General features: G+C 41.9%; 1 non-coding gene across 1 annotated transcript; it reads left to right on the forward strand.

Annotated features, from left to right (window-relative positions):
* Positions 1-9,260: 9,260 nt before the first annotated feature.
* Positions 9,261-9,429, forward strand: LOC140706114 (U1 spliceosomal RNA). The gene has a single exon (XR_012085848.2). It is a non-coding gene; the product is annotated as a U1 spliceosomal RNA (small nuclear RNA).
* Positions 9,430-11,672: the final 2,243 nt, after the last annotated feature.

Here is an 11,672-nt window from a genome sequence, read left to right on the forward strand (position 1 = left end):
TCCTACTCTGCAATAACTATACTGCAACAAGTGAACACAGTCTTCTCTAGATGCTGGGAAAAACTGTACTTGTTGAATCCGATTGGTAAAATGAAGGAGGAGAATATCATTATCATCTGTTTCTGAAAGAAAGAAAGAAATGTACATTGGTCATACTGGGCAGAGATCTGTGGCAGTGATCTATGGCAGTGGTTCCCAACTTTGGGTCCCCAGATGTTCTTCGACTAAAACTCCCAGAAGCCTTCACCGCAAGCTGTGCTAGCAAGGATTCCTGTGAGCTGCAGTCTAGGAACAGCTCAGGATACAAGACTGGGAACCACTGATTTAGGGAGTTTGAAGCCCCAGAATCCTGAGGACCAAATTTTCCCTGTCAGTACCCTGAAGGTCTGTTTCTTCATTCTGTGAATATAAATTCTCAGTTGTTTCATCCTTGCATGTAAGAATGAGGACCCACAAAAAGAAGACAAGGTATTTTGGGCCACTTTGAGGAAGAGAAGTGAACAAGAACTATTGGTGTAGAAATCAAGTACTGTATAGTTACACCATTAATGCTTTAACATCAATAATGCAAGTTGCACCAAATGACAATAGCTGCAGCTTTGTTGCATGGATTTTAAGGATTAGAAACACTTGAAGAGGCTGTTTACCTCTTTTTTGTAAACTATGAACCTTGCTTGCTGTGGGTATGCTTTGTTCCAAGAGAGGAAAGAGAATAATTTTGTGCAGAAACCTTTTGCGCAAAGCACAGTGAGCTTGACGGGATAGGTGAAAAATCTCACAAGAAGTGACCATGGCTGGTTGAAGTGCCTCCTTAAGCTAAGGTAGCCGATAATGATGATGATGATTATAATATTTCTTTTTATATTTATATTTATATTTATTTATTTAACTTATATGCTGCCCACACTACCCAAAGGTCTCTGGGCAGCTTACAACAATTTAAATGCAGACGTTATTGCACCCCTTGTCTGAATCATCATTCAAAGGGATGCAACCAGTTTCAGATAGATCATCTTTGATGCAAACTGAGCCGGAAGAAACTGGAGGCTACATAGGACAGGAGACTGGACATCTTAAACATAGTCTGTGCTGGCTGGCTTTTCCCATCAATATCATATCAATATCAGTCAAGGTCTTCCCTTTGCTCATATGTCAATTAGCCTAATGAAGGCCATTTGGAGTGGGGGCTGTGTCCTAGTTATCCCTTTTGTACTGCTGACAAGGAGGAATGTGCTTAGGTGAGCAACATCATCATTCATCTTTTCCTTCCTCGACAAGAATTGCATTAAAAATAATGGAAGAAAGTTGCAAAACACCCACCCACATTAACAAGGTAATGTGGAGGAGCTTTAGTCTGCCTGGAGATTTGCTGGCCAGTTCTAAACTCATATAAGAAGGATAGGGGAATATTTAGGAGCTCACCAATCCAGAGTCCTGATATGAGCCTCGCCTTTAAACGCAAGACAGATACCTATCATAAGGAAACAGCTGTAAATTACCCAAGATAAAGTGCCCCTCTGAAGCATGAAATCAAATGCCTACTGTGACATTCCAGGCACTTTCTTCTTAATGTCCTCTGCCTCACAGAGGACACTCTATACGTAAATGGACAAAGAAGTAAATGCCTTTTCTCCTCTTCCTTAAAAAAAAAAAGAGAGACAAAGGAGAGATGGCTTTATCACCAGAACAGACTGCTCACTCTTCCCCGGGGGTTGGGGGGGGGGAGACATATAATTTGTTTCCTTACTAATTATGCAGAGAAGGAATGGCTGGCCCGGCCTACAGGAAGACCAGCTCCTGAGGAAAGTTTATCACGTCCATGGAGGTACAGGCACAATTTCGTCAAGTTATAACAAGATGACTGATTTTTCTACAGCGTCACGCGTTTGAGATGTAAAGCCTGACGTAAGCATTTGGATTTTGTGTGTAAGATGTGTGCAGTCCAACAGAGTCCTCTGGTAGCAGGGCCCACCAGCAGGGTCAGAAAGGAGTTAATAACTGCTTTAATAACTTCACGGAACAAATTAATTATGAATTAATTACAAATAAGTATTGCTTTGTAACTAGTTTCTATCAACTTCTAGAAAGGTTAACTACATAAGTCATAAATATGCTGCCATATGCACAGATAGGTTTTTTTAAAATCTAGGCAGCCTTTTAGCAACTGATAGGGAAGCACCTTTGAATGGGTTGCTTCTCCCTCCAAATGTATTTCAAAGTAAAATTTAATTTGGCTGTTGCTAATGATAATCCATTTAATTTTATTATAATTTATTGAGGCCTAAATTCACACTAAATTCCCAGTGTGGTGTAGAACACTGGTTCTTAACCTTGGGTTACTCAGGAGTTTTGGACTGCAACTCCCAGAAGCCTTCACCACCAGCTGTCCTGACTGGGGTTTCTGGGAGTTGCAGTTCAAAAGCATCTGAGTAACAAAGGTTAAGAACCACTGGTGTAGAAGATAGATAGACTAAGACACAGAAGAACCGGGTTCAAATCCCCATTCAGCCATGGAAACTGACTAGGGGAGTGGAACTGTTAAAGGTAAAGGTTCCCCTTGACAATTTTTGTCCAGTCGTGTTCAACTCTAGGGGGCAGCGCTCATCCCCGTTTCCAAGCCGTAGGGCCAGCGTTTGTCTGTAGACAGTTTCCATGGTAGGTAAGGGAAGGTAACAGCGTTCCGTATCTAGTCGCACTGGCCACATGACCATGGAAACTGTCGTGTGGATTCGATCTTACGACTGCTGATTTTCCAACCTTGCACTTTTGGGGTCTCTCACTATCGGGGTCATTATAAGTCAGTTCTGATTTGATGGCAGAAAATCACACATTTACTCTAAATTAGATGCATTGATTTGGTTGATCACGCCTATGGCAGTCTTCAAAGGAACAGTTGTTGACTTATCATTACATGGTAGATTTGATAGGTCTAGTCTGGTTGGGACTATCATTTGGATTTGAATGTGTTTTAGTTATATCTGTTTTAATGATGTTCAGAGTTGTGCTGGCTCTCAGTTTTGAAAGAAAAGCAGGATAACAAACAAACAGTATGAAAGAGCTATTTTAGGCCTCTAACAGGTCAGGCTAAGATTCCTCCCCAGTGAGTCATTGCAAAGCAAGGCAGAACTTACCAAGTTTCATATCCAAACTGAAATTTTGAAAGCTCTCTTTTAACAAACTGGTTTTCTTTGGGAAAACTTTGAAATCCTTGGAACAAATCCTTAGAAGTCTCCTTTCCTGCTGAATCTTCCCACATGTTTCTCATCTGGAGCTATTTTGATTTATTCATTTTTTTATTCATTTAATAAACCTATATATGTTTCTATATTAACAAAAAGATTCCTACTGAAAGGCTCTGTTGCGGAAACAAACTTCAGGAGAAGGTGCCATAGTACTAAAACTTCACCACTGGAATCGTGGAAGAAGATAAACAATGCCTTCCAGAAGGATTTTTAAAGACAGTTACAAAGGCACTGAACGGCTAAGATCAGCCTTATATTAGAGATGGCTATCTGTATACAAATATGAATGTCCCCGCGAAGGTGGCGTTAATGAGGCTCCAGCCCCATGGGGCCGAACGGTCCACTCACTGATCCACCATGGACGCGGTTGCCGTGATTGTACCAATGGCTCCGCAGCGCGCGATCTGCTCACCCCTCTTTGACCTTGCAGCGAGGCTTGTCCTCCCGCCTCCTGCTAGGAGTGGTGAGCAGATCGTACGCGGTGGAGCCATTGATAGAATTGCGCCGTCCATGGTGGATCGGTGAGTGGACTGTCCACCCTCATTAATGCCACCTATACAGATACCCACATCTCTAACCTTGTATCATCTGGATGGTGAGGAATATGCTGAAACCATCTGAACTTGGTACTTTTATAGGATCAAATGTTGGGTAGCCATTTGGGAAAATCCTTAGAGAAGTCATTATGGGGTGAGGTTCTTTACCACTGAAAATGCAGTATTAAAATAAGCTTTATATGTGACACACCAAAAATGGAGCAAGTTATGACAGCAGTTCATATGTGTCCCTTAAGAGGCCCCCTCTCCTGTTGTCTTGGTATTAACTGGTGCTGGAATGAATATCTAGTTGTGATGTGGCAGCAGCAGTGTCAGTCTGAGGGAAGACTTTAATGACCTGATATACTGCCCCATTGGCTTTTTCCTTCCAAATATCTGTTCTAATTACCCTGATTGTTCCCCTAATGTTTCTGCTAAAGGAAGATCTAGATCCCCCTAAAATACATGTAGATATCCCTGAAATGCATTTAAGCTGCACGCTTGTACATATTTGGCTGGGAGAAAGCCCCACTGAATTCACTGGAACTTACTTCTGAGTAGATATATATACAGTTACACTATAAACCTATACATAAGTATGTTGGAGTAAATGCCACTGAATGTAGTGAGACTTACTTTTGAAGAGGCACATACAAAATTCCGCTGTAAATTGATTTTCACCCTATAGTGATTCAAGCTGCAGTTTTAAGTATATACTCTCACCAGGCGGTGCTCATGTCACTGATTGATTGATTGATTGATTGATTGATTGATTCCATTTATACCCCGCCTATCTGGTCATTGTGACCACTCTAGGCGGCTACTGATGCTTACTTCTGAGTAAAATTGTAAGTATTCATTTGTTTACTTACTAAACAACAGACGTTATTCCCTCTCTGCTCCACATTTCTTCCCAATTCATTCCTGGCAGCACAAACAATTTGTAATGACACAAACACCTCTCTCTCTAAGCCCTCAGAGTTTGCATCAGACTATTCCTAGACAACTAGGGTTTTTATATATTTTTATTCAAAAGATTCATAAACAGGCAGCAAGGGAATCAGGACAGACAAGAGCAGAGATAGCTTAATTCCCTCAGGACATTCAGAGTGCAAGCTGAATTTCAGGAAGGCCTTTATTTAGCTTTGGACTAACTTTTCCGAACTGAAAGGCTCTTACATTCTGTGTATGTTTCACAGCCTCCAGGTACACAAATCAGTTCAAAGACATTTAAGTGAATGCTATCACTGCACAAGAGTGTAGTGATGTTATTGTGCAGCAGGGCAAATCAGTATTCTGTAAGGCAATTCTAAAAATTGAGGCAGCCCAAACAAAAATTATAATGTGTTATCAAAGGCTTTTATGGCCGGGATTCAATGGTTGTTGTGGGTTTTTCAGGCTGTTTGGTCATGTTCTGGAGGTTTTCCTTCCTAACGTTTCTCCTGTTTCTGGGGCTGGCATCTTCAGAGGACAGGTGCTAGAATTCTGTCTGTGTTCTGGAACGCAGAACACAGACAGAACACAGACAGAATTCTAGCTCCTGTCCTCTGAAGATGCTTTGAAACTAGATTTTGGTTCAATATCAAATTTCAGACAATCTGGTCTTGCTCTTTGCCAGATTTTGGGAAGGTTTAAATGTAAAGCCATTTTACCCCTGTGCAGAAATAAGTAACCTTAAATATCCCAGATTTAAAACAGATCAAATAAACTGAAAAGGCCAATCTTTTTTAAAAAAATCACAAATGAGAATGGTTAGCTACACGAAATTTTTATTGGGGGAAAAACAGGCTACAGGGGCTAAAATATTGATCCTCAAAAAAGGCCTTTCAAAAGGGAAAAACTGATTTTGAATAAAGGTTTACCAGCTAGAGTGTTCCAAAGTAGACACATTGTTACAGCTTTCTTCCAGGAAGGTAGTAGGGCAATGAAAAGTATGGAGACAGAGACAGAAGACAGGTTTTCTTTAAAAAAATTAAAAAAACAAACAAAGAGGTTTGCTTTAAAGAAAGTTGCGGAATGATAGTCCTCTAGAAAGGGACATTTTGTCATATATCTCCAGGGAATTAGCATACAATTTTTAAGGCATTTTCGAAGTATTTCTGCATTACGAAAGCACAGCTGAGTTGAGGTTGTCCAAGCCCCAGGTGCTTTCTGTAAACATTATCTCAGGATTTCTGGGACCAGACTTCAGACACAAGTCTTCAGAATGTTGCAGGTCTGGGCCGTCTGAATTTTTGACCCAGTCGTGACACAAATAGCTGACTCTCAGGAGGAGAACTTCTTAACTACTCCCTGGCCAAATAGGCATTGAAAAGACATAACAAATGAAGAGATAACAAATATTTAGAAGCTCACTCATTTAAGCTGTGAAATTTTCGTCTTTGCTTTGTAGCTGAGGATTGTCTTACTCAATGTTAGCAGAGCTTTAGTGACTATATTCTGTCATAGTTTCAACCATTCCACCCATCTTGTCACTATACAATTGTCTGATAATTAAGAAAGACAACCTGAAGATATTATGTGCTATCATGCCTGATGTTTGCTGATTATGAGTTAATGAACTCCAATATGTCCTATCATTAACAACTTTGCTCAAATGTTGCAAACCAACACAATCTCATGTTAACTTGTTCTCTGTTACAACTGCCCTCCTTTTTAGCAATATTTTCTTTTCCAGTAAGTTGTGTTCAGGTTCTTACAACAACTGTGGCTTCTTTTATTGAGACAATCTATCTCATGTTAAGCCGTACTCTCCTCCTACTTGCCCCTCCCCCCACTTTTCTTAGCAACATTGTCTTTTCCAGTTAGTTCTGTATTTTCATCATATGTGCACACTAGGATAGCCTCAGTGTACTCATTTTTGCCCTAAGGAAATTTCAGGCTTCATTTGATTGAGCACCCACTTTTCTGCATTTCTGCTGTCTGTAATATCCGTCAGCTTCTCCTCTAACACCACATTTCAAATGAGTTGATTTTTGTCCCTATATTCCTTCACTGTCTTTGCTTCACATAGCTGTCATGAGTTCATCTGAAGAATATATGGCATCTGAGGGGTTAATTTCAGCTGAGGAAAATACTGGGCACAGACAGCTGAATCACCACCAGATTCTTCTCCGCCAGTAGCCAGAGTGAGGGACAAGCTTTGGCAAAGACTCATGACACGAAGATCCAAAGCTCGCATGAATGCTTCCCATAGGAACATCAGGTCGACCAGTCCTGAGTTTTAACAGGATGGAAGGCTTCTAGGATTTTGATGGTTGCTGCTCCTATATAATTTGTACCTAGAAGGCTTGGAAATCTGTGGAAGCAACAAGTCCATTCTCTGTCTCATGTCCATGGTCCTGCTATCTTGAACCTTGCTTACTTGACTCTTGGACTCTGACTTCTGACTACGGTTCATGTTTTGGCTTTGACAATTTGGCGTCTGTTTTGTATCTCCCGGACTTCTGACTTTGGACTGACTTATTGGACTTTCGCCTGCTGTATCCCCTAGAAACGTGACAATAGCATAGAAGTTTTTGACCTTCGTTTCCAGTGATAATCCTTGCTTCCTCCTAGCGCTCCCTTTTTTTTTATTTAAAAAGGTGAGGAGAAACTGTTTGGAAAACATGCACACAACATATTCGTAGACCTTTTAGTCCAATATAGCTTTTCTTCCTCGGATTCCTACCAAGGAAAGGGTTTGGAAATTGGAACATGACTTTCAAGTCTGCATTCTGCAGAGCAGACATGGTAAAATAAGGTTATCTGAGAGTTTAAAGGGTGTGCATGTTTCTCTATTGTATGTGTTACACTTACTCAAACCTTTTCTTCACCAAAAATATCCCTTAATGCCTACTACCATTCTTACTTGTTGATAAACAGCCATGACAATTGCTTTGAGTTTGGGTATGAAGTGATTTACTGATGGGAAAAAAGGAGTCTGCTGCTGGAATTGTGTTAGTGAGCACAAGAGGGCATCCTGTAGACCATCTTGACTACTACCATTGGTGTTGCCAGCATTCAGACTGTCCTTTGCTATGTAAAGCTTGGCATCCTTTTTCATGGTGGCAACGTGTGCATGATATTGTGCAACAATATTGGGTCATTTCCTGGAATTTTGAATTCTGGATACAGAAGCACACTATCTCACATTCATAAGCTTGAGGGTATTGGTGGTGCTATGGGTTAAACCGCTGAAGTCTCTGTGCTGCAGGGTCAGAAGACCTGCAGTCGTAAGATCGAATCCATGCAACAGAGTTAACCCTCGTTGCTTGTCCCAGCTCCCGCCCATCTAGTGGTTTGAAAGCATGCAAAATGCTAAAATGTGAGTAGATAAATAGGTACCACCTCGGTGGGAAGGTAAATGGTGTTCCGTGTCTAGTCACGCTAGCCACGTGACCATGGAGGATTGTCTGAGGACAAACATTGGCTCTATGGGTTGGGAACGGAGATGAGCACTGCTGCCTAGAGTCGGACACGACTGGACAAAATTGTCAAGGGGAACCATTACCTTTTACCTATTTTGTACGCTAATTGAACAGTGTCATACCATAAGGCCCAAACTCTCGTAAAAAAAAAACCTACGGGCCATGCCACAGAAGCACTTGCTCTGCAGACCTAAATTTTCCTTCTCCTTGCCCTTTCTCCATTTCAATTTACGACATAATAGCTCAATAAAAGGCTGGCAGTCTTTAAGAGATTGAAACTAAAACATTGTCAAAAGGAGGTTGCAGAGTGCAGGTGGAGTGTTTTTTTGTGTTATTTAGCAGAAAAATCAGCTAACATGCTAGAATGATGATGGCTGATTTATGGTTTAGGCCAGGGATGTAACAAATACAGTGGTGCCTCACAAGATGATTTTAATTCGTTCCATGGAAATCGCTGTCTTGCAAAAACATTGTCTTGTGAAACCCAGTTCCCCATTGGAATGCATTGAAATCTATTTAATGCGTTCCAATTGGGGGGGGGGGAAATCACGTCTTGCGAAAACTATCCATAGAAGACATCGTCTTGCAAAACACAGTTCCCCATACCATCTTGGGGAAAAGCAATCCCCTCACCTGCACTGCCTTTGGAAATTCAATGGGTCTCAGATAGCCTTCTCCCTCTTTCTCTCTCCAGCAACAAAGAAAGAGTCATGGTGACCCCCTGGCTGCACCTCCCACTCAGTACAGGGCTGCACAGCCCCAGTCCTGCCAGAGGCCAAGAGAGCTCCTCAGTGTTTTGGGGTGCCCTGCGGGACCCCAATCAGGGGCTAGGTGTTCCGCCCACAATTAGCATAAGGTATTAGCATATGCTAATACCTGTGCACTAGAGGATTGTGGGAGAAACATTTAGCCCCTGACGGGGGTCCCGCAGGGCACCCCAAAACACTGAGGTCTCTTGGCCTCTGGCAGGACTGGGGCTGTGCAGCCCTGTACTAAGTGGGAGGTGCAGCCAGGGGGTCACCATCACTTGGGGGTTAGGAGACAGAATGGGGTAGGAGATGCAAGGGCTATTGTAACTTATACCTTGCAGGGGAAATACCAAGTCATAAAAATGGTTTTCCCAGGGGGAGGCTCATCCTTTGCACTTTGGGTGTGCTGCTGATCCCTATGATTTCTCTAAATGTGGGGAGCTCAGCTGCATAATTTATGTTAATGAGGGGATTACATTTATGGTTTCCTGTGTGGTTTTTTTTTTACAATCTCTTTATCCTTTGGTTTCTGCCTGTTTTCACCGCTATCATTTAAATTTGCAACCATAGTCCCATTGGCAATGCTTTGCAAGATGGTTCCCCCCCCCATTGGAACACATTAATTACATAAGACCTACTTTTTTATCCCAAAAATTGGGGGAAAAAGTGTATGCTGGTGTTTTTCCAGGAGGCAGACCCTGAAAAGCCAGCAACATACACTTTCGTCCCAGCAGCATATACTTTTTGGGGATAAAAAAAGTAGGTCTTATGTAATTAATGTGCTCCAATTGGGGGGGGACTGTCTTGCGAAACAGGGTGGGGGGGACTGTCTTGTGAGGCAAGGACCTAAACATCGTCCAGCGAAAATTGCCCATAGGAATAATCGTTTTGGGAAGCACAACATTGCTCAGAAAAAGTCACTGTCTAGCAAATTCATTGTAAAAAAAGTCACCATCTAGCGAATTCATCGTTTTGCGAGGTAATCGTCTTGCGAGGCACCACTGTATTTGAAAAATTTCTCATTCTCTGAGATCTTCCAGGCCTTACTGTGAGGAGACCTCTCACTGATATTTCCCTCTGCAGCAGCCAGATTTTTCAGTTTGTATGAAAATGAGAACTTTGGCTTGTTTTCCCTATTATTTCCCCTGTTTTCACTTTTCACTTTTTGGTGTAAGAAACTGCCAAATGTTGTACACTTTCCTGGGAAAACCTGTGCAGTAAGCCAGCAGGCTGTATTATTATTATTATTATTATTATTATTATTATTATTATTATTATTATTATTATTATTATTATTATTATTATTATTATTATTATTATTATTATTATTATTATTATTATTATTATTATTATTATTATTTAGTAGTGCCTGATAAAGTGGGCTACTGATCCATGAAAGCTAGCAGACTGTATGATTTTAGTGGTCTAATAAAGGTATTGCCTGTCCAGCACTGAAATACAACAGTGAGCCATAACTGGAACAGGCCTGTTGAATCAGTGAGGATTTGATGAGTCGACACCTCTGTGATTCAATGGGCCTACCCTCCTTTTTACTTACTATTGGGATTCAGGCAATGTCACCATTCTCTGCAGGAATTGTCATGCTTCTGCCAGACTGGTGTTTCTGCTGCAAAAACAAGAACCATAAAATAGGCAAGAAATCCTGCAAAGTTACCTGGGAGAGGAGTTATACAGAGACTTGCTTTGTTGGGAAGAAAGGGATTCCTCTCACCCATAGTTTCTCACTGAGAACAAGGGGCTGCTGCATTCATATTCCTACTGTACACAACACTGAAATACACTGGGTGATCTTGGGCTTGTTACTTTCTCTCCATGTTTAGGTACAGTGGTGCCTCACTTAACCAGCGCACCGTATAACGACGAATCTGCATAGCGATCCCTTTCTTGGGATCGCTAATGCGGAGGCATTGCGTCGGTCCCTATGGCAAAAACTCGCATAGCGACGATCGGTAAGCGTTTCGCTTACCGATCTTTGCTTTGCGATGCTGCGGATCAGCTGTTTGGTGGTTACAAAATGGCCGCCTGAAGCCCTGAAATGGCTGCGCGCAGCATTTTCGCGCCCTCCCCTCGCTTACCGAGGGCGCGAAAATGGCTGCCGCTATGGAGGAAACTTCGCTGAACGGTAAGTTTAGGGCCCATTGGAACGCATTAAACGATGTTTAATGCATTCCAATGGGTTTTTACATTCCGTTTAGCGATGTTTTCACATAGCGAGGGTTAATCCGGAACGGATTAACCTCGCTATGCGAGGCACCACTGTATCTGGCTGCAGAGCCAGAAGTTGTGAGTTTGATTTCTCACTGTACCTCTTTGACAGGGGCTGAGCTCCATGATCCATAGGGTGCCTTCTTGTTCTGCAGTTCAAAAACAATGATGATGATGATGATAACTAACTCACAGGGCTGTGAGGCCAATATGGGGAGTAGAAGTCACACACACTGCTTGGGTTCATTGAAGGAAAGGTGGGATAAAAATGCATAGAACTGCAGGATAGCTCAGTGGTTTAGGTATGTGGCTGCAGCAGTTGGGAGCCAGAGGTTAGGTGTTCAATTTCCAAATGTGCCTCTCTGACAGGGGCTGGACTTGATGATCTATAGGGTCCCTTCTAGCTCTGCAGTTCTAAGATGATGATGATTAAATAATTTATAATTTATAAATATTACATCAGAACTCCCAGCTTTTTATATTAGAAGAGATGTGGGTGAACAGAACCAC

This window comes from Pogona vitticeps, chromosome 3, assembly GCF_051106095.1.
Source record: "Pogona vitticeps strain Pit_001003342236 chromosome 3, PviZW2.1, whole genome shotgun sequence".
NCBI lineage: Eukaryota > Metazoa > Chordata > Lepidosauria > Squamata > Agamidae > Pogona > Pogona vitticeps.